This window comes from Benincasa hispida, chromosome 3 (assembly GCF_009727055.1).
Source record: "Benincasa hispida cultivar B227 chromosome 3, ASM972705v1, whole genome shotgun sequence".
Lineage (NCBI taxonomy): Eukaryota > Viridiplantae > Streptophyta > Magnoliopsida > Cucurbitales > Cucurbitaceae > Benincasa > Benincasa hispida.
In genome coordinates this window covers 8,335,487-8,341,454 of record NC_052351.1, presented here as the reverse complement: position 1 = coordinate 8,341,454, position 5,968 = coordinate 8,335,487, and the positions used below count along the sequence as shown (strand labels likewise).

Here is a 5,968-nt window from a genome sequence, read left to right as displayed (position 1 = left end):
ACCTTTGTAATATGCCTGCCACCTCAAACCCTAACAAAAGTATCAACAGCCAAAGGAAAACCTTAATAAACAAATAGAACCCAAGTGAGTTGTTTGGTATTTTTGCCTCGTCCCTTGTTTTGAGCTCCACCCATTGGTGTCTCAACGCCGATGATGAAGTCATCATCGGAAGGACTTTCAACTTCGACTATTGACCAGTTGACTACAAGAGGGTAATTGTAACAAATTCCATAGTTTACGAGGAGATGAATATATTGTCTCGTGAAGTAACTTCAAGAGACAAACTTGTGAAGCTACTTTTCAACATATCGATGATATATGGATCCCATCCAAGATTAAGTCTTAAATTGTGGATCGAGTACATGATTTATCTGCTGATTCGATACTCGTGGACCTCGTCTACAATTTCATAACTCTATATTTGTCAATACTTTCAAACCAACCTTATTTTTGTCAAAATATTAAAATAACATTATTTAAAAAAAATGTTCCCAGTAAGTCACCCACAAAAAATAATATCAAATCTGTATCTGATTTTAAGTGGAAAATATCTCATTTTCCAAAAAAACAAAAAAACAGAAAATCTCTTTCTATTTGCTTGCCTTCTTCAAAACTACAAATGTTCATAAACTACAACAGGTCTTTGAAAATATTGATCCATCATCATTCCAAAATAAATCATCAGGTTTTAATTTCCATCTTAATTATTCATTCTTTTCATATTTAACAACATTATCCTATTTGCTTTTCTTAATCAATTAGATTTTAAATTTATCAATAATTTTCTCCATTTAGACATTGCTACCTATTTGCTCCAACCTTCTACACAGCAATTATACTTCTCTGCAAGAACATTTGTAAGTCAGCGTTTTTTCTTTAATTAATAATATTATGGTGTTGTTAATCTGTCTCTTATACACATCTAGATGTGTATAAGAGACAGAAACAATACCCTCCAAGATGAGGGACATGAAAGCAATATAGCTAATAAGATTTTGGGTCATCTTGCATTTTTTTTCCTTCTCCATTTGCCCTCACATATTTAGGAATCTCTCATTTACATGTTTTAAAATACGTGTTTGATAGCATATTAAAAAAATTGACTACAATTTAAACCATTGTTTAAAATTTGTTTAAATACCATATTTATAAACTATAAAGCTAGTTGTAATTAACCATAAAATATTGCTTGACAACAAATTATTATAAATTTATTTAATGTATGTTAAAGATTTTGTATCATTATTATTTTGTAACATTATATAATTTATAATATATTACATAATAAATATTTTAACTTTTAAAAAATGAATTGAGTTTATAATGTAATATAATATATTTCTAAATGTCTTTATCCTTATTTTATATAATGATGGACTTTGAAATTTCAAATTCAAAACCTGAATACAACGAAAACAGTTTTCAAGAATTTGTATGGTTAGTTTGGAGTGGAGATTCAAAACTAAAGTCTAAAATCTCGATTATACATATTTATGTCATTCATAAACTATGCTTGTTTTTACTAATTTTATATATTTATTAAATACAATTGTTTATAATTTATACATATTTTTTGCCCCAACAAGAAAAGTAATATCCCAAATAACTAAAAGTTTCAAATAAAATTTTGGAAAATATTTTTAGGTGTCATTAATGGGCTGTTTAGGACGCTGAGATGATATAGGATGTGAGGAGTTCTGATGTCTAGAGAGTTATGATGTCTGTATTTAGGTGTGCAGAGTTGTTCTGTCTGAGTTGATATGTCTGTGTTTGGGTGTACAAAATTATTATGTCTGAGTTTATATGTCTGTGTTTGGGTGTGTAGAGTTGTTATGTTTGTGTTTGGGTGTGCAGAGTTGTTATGTCAGTACTATCTGGTTCAGTTTTTGTACTCTATAATAATTTGCCTGTATGGACACTTTTTTTTTTTTAATCTTATAATCCAATTATTGTATCCATCCTGTTTGGAATAAGATATTGATTGCATTTCTTTTATTCTTTCCATATCAAGATATGGAATACAATTCAATTTTATATTATTCATTCCAAACTTCTCATCAAAGAAAGCTAAATGGTTTTACAAAATAGTATTAATTTAGACCGGATATGAAATTAATTAAATTCATTCCACTGATAAAATTAAAAAAAAAAAAATAGTTTGGATATGAAATTCATTAAATTCATTCCCCTCAAAAGATTTTACATAATTTGATGGTTATACACATGAACATTTTACTACTTGGTTAGAAATATTTTCATCTATATCCAAGGGTCACATACCACGAGCCATTTGTACATGTCACAAAAAATCAACAAATATTAAAAACCTATGGAATAAGAGACTAGGGGAAGTTACAAAAAATAATAACAAACCAACTTGCAAACACCAACATCAGAACTCCCACATCAATATATGAAACCTCAATAAATGATAGAGAGAACAAGAAAGTAGAAGAGAAGTAAGTTGATGGAAATAACTCACCTGCTTGAGAAAAAACATAAAACAACAGAGGATTCTCAAGTCAATTTAAGCTAGACAGAAGTCGTTTTATAGAGGGAGAGAAGTGAAAGGGGTGGTTGTTCAACCACCGTAATAATGAAGAGTAAAAATAGAGAGAAATGGAAGTAGTTCAACATTACATCAATAGTTAAAGTAATGAGAACAATGGTGAAAAAGGAACAACCGGCCTCCCATTAATTTATTTTCGAGAATTTCGCTCTCTCTTTCTTTCTCTCTCTCACTCTCTCTCAGCCCAATTCTTTCTTTCTCGCTCTCTCTCAGCCCAATTCTCTCTTTCTCGCTCTCTCTGTCTCTTTTTTTATCTCTTTCTCGCTCTCTCTCACTCACTCTCGGTCAATTCTTTCTTTCTCGCTCTTTCGCTCTCACTCTCTCTCAGCCCAATTCTCTCTTTCTCGCTCTCTCTATCTCTTTCTTTATTTCTTTCTTTTTCTCTCTCGCTCTCTCTCACTCACTCACTCTTGGCCAATTCTTTCTTTCTCGCTCTTTCGCTCTCACTCTCTCTCAGCCCAATTCTCTCTTTCTCGCTCTCTCTGTCTCTTTCTTTATTTCTTTCTTTCTCTCTCTCGCTCTCTCTCGGCCCAATTCTTTCTTTCTCGCTCTCTTGTTGTCTCGCTCTCTCGCTTTCGCTCTTTCTCTCTCCCGGTCTAGATCTCTCTCTCGCTTTCATTAGTTTTATCAACAAATTTCATAAGAAATCATAAGATACATATGAAACTGATTCAAATAGATCTCATCTGAACAGAGGACCATCAAATCGGCAAGAGATTGAAACTGAATGAATGAGAAGGAATAAAGAAAAACAGATCGAATGTGAAAATAGTGAAGAAATTTCATAAGAAATCATAATAGGTACTCATCATCGAAATTTTTTAACAAAAATTCATAGATAGGTACTCATCATCGGCCGACTAGGGTTTAGAAAACAAACCTGGATGCTATTCTCTTCCACCAAGCTCCAATGACTAAAATCAGTCTCCTACCAAGACTTCAATGTTGAACATTCGAGAAGCAAAATGCATCGAGCCCCACAAACCAAACATGGAATGGGTCATGGGTGAATAGAGGACATCGAATCAGCAAGAGATTAGTTTCAGGTTTTCATTGAAGCGGCAAGGGTGAAGAAAGGAAACCCTTCTCCATGGAAGAACCAATGGCGAGGAATTAAAGCGATTGCAGAGGGTGAGAAAAAGAAAGAATGATAGAATCAACAGATCTGAGAATACGAGAACAACCTCCCCCCACTAAACTCGAAATCGAACACCCACTGATCATGCATCAGAGTGGAGAAAGGAAACCCTTCTCCATAGAAGAATCAACGCTGAAAAATGTTTGAAAAGAGAGAAATGAGAGAACCAAAATGTCAGGGAAAGGATGGGAAGATGAGTGATTTGGAAAGATGAGTTGTGATATCGGTGGGTAAAACCTAGCACTATGGGGATATAGGGGATTAGATCTGGGTAGTTGAGATGTTGGTGGCCCAAACGGTGACATCTAAGTCACCCACATGATATGTCTTCTCAATTTGGGCCCCCAAACGGTCCCTAAGTTTAATATATTACCGATGTCAATATTAGGCTAGTTCAATTGACATAAATATATACTCTTGTCTAAAACGTTAGAGGTTTGAATTTTTCATACCAACTAAAAAAACATTCCATATATTAGATGAATTTGCTCCTATTGAAACATAAAATCAATTGATTCTCGTGACATTACCCACGGAAAGATTATAGATTGAAATAAATGCTCTTAATATAGTTTATTATTACTAAATTCTTTGGAAAAAATGTAATGGTTCCTATATATATAATCTAATAATTTTTTTTATTAATAATTGATAGGGGTGTTTTCAAATTTCGAAAATTGGGTAAACTATTTACAAATATAGCAAAAAATCATTATCTATCAGAAATAGACCGCGATAGAAATCTATTAGTGTTTGATAGATGTTTATCGTGGTCTATTGCTTTATGATAGATGTTTATCACGATTTATCATGGATAGACAATGACATTTTGTTATATCTGAAAATATTTCAATAGTTTATCAATTATAACAATTACCCTACTTAATAATAGAGCATTTTTAATATTTAGGCTCATGTTTTACTTCAAAAAAATGTGAATGAAAATTTTAGTTCGACTTAATAAGAGTTATTTTTAAATAGTTAAAATAACTTTTGTCATATTTAAAATTATTTTTGTCATAATTCAAAATCAATTTTCTTTTATTTAAATTACATTTAGAAGTGCAAAACAAACATTAAATTGATTTTGAAGGATTAAATACATATTTCTAATTATTTCAAAATGATTCCAAATTTGGCATATCATTTTAATTGTATATATTTTCTATTCACTAAATTTGACGTATGTGGGAGTGTTCAAATAATCCAACAACACGGACTACCAAGATTGGGTTGGGTTAGTTTGTTCTTGGGTTAAGTTGGGTTGTTTTTTTTTACCAACTTGGCTAGTTGGCCTAAATCCTGAAGCACTGACTTTTTCCTTTTGGAACATGCTTTCTCCGATAACTCCTCCCAATACCTTATGGACATGGACTTGCCCATGAGCTTTGGGCCTTGCCTTAAACAACCATAAAAAATAGTAACAAATAAAAATAATGAGAATAATAGTATCAGACATCTAATTTACTTTCATGAAACTTTATATAAATCGAGATTGCATACAAATGAAGATCTCGTCACCCAGATTAGTTACATTGTATTTCTTTTTTAGTATTTCAAATCTCTTTTAATCATTTAAATTTTAATATCTTAATTTTGTTAAAAGAGTTGGTCGCCCCGGTCCCTCAATTGAATAACTATCAAAACTTAACGCCAGTTCTTAACTTAAATACCCCTAAAAATTTATAAAAAATATAATCACTAAAATTGAACCATCGAAAGTATAACAATAATGAAATCCAAATTATATGGACAAGAAAACTTATAACCTAATATATAGTTTTTTTATTAGTAACCAACTTGAATAGTTTCTCTCTTAATAGCGAAATAACCTCATTGAGAATTTCAACAGATTAAACTGAAACTAAAATGGAGAAACGTATACATTTGTCGTCAAGTTGCTGTGGTGTAGTGGTTATCACGTTAGTCTTACACACTAAAGGTCCCCAGTTCAATCCTGGGCAGCAACATTCTCCGTTTTTCTAATTTTTCCTTTTCTGGAAATTTCCTTATATTTTTCTCATTAGTATTCTACGTGGAAAATGCCTTCAGATTGGGCTTAAAAAGAAGCGGGCTCGGCTATATTCAGCTCCGAATTTGGGCCGCCTTAAAATCACTAAAGGTCCACGGTTACTACGTTGGGCTCATAATTTGGATCGTGTACTTACAGAAAATACAAAAAATAAACCTAAAATTTGTTGTTTCTTTAAAAAATAACTTTCGAAAATTGTAAATTTTATTAACCTCTCATGAATATTTCA

General features: G+C 31.7%; 1 non-coding gene across 1 annotated transcript; it reads left to right on the top strand.

Annotated features, from left to right (window-relative positions):
• Nucleotides 1-5,604: 5,604 nt before the first annotated feature.
• TRNAV-UAC lies at nucleotides 5,605-5,677 on the top strand. The gene has a single exon. It is a non-coding gene; the product is annotated as a tRNA-Val (tRNA).
• Nucleotides 5,678-5,968: the final 291 nt, after the last annotated feature.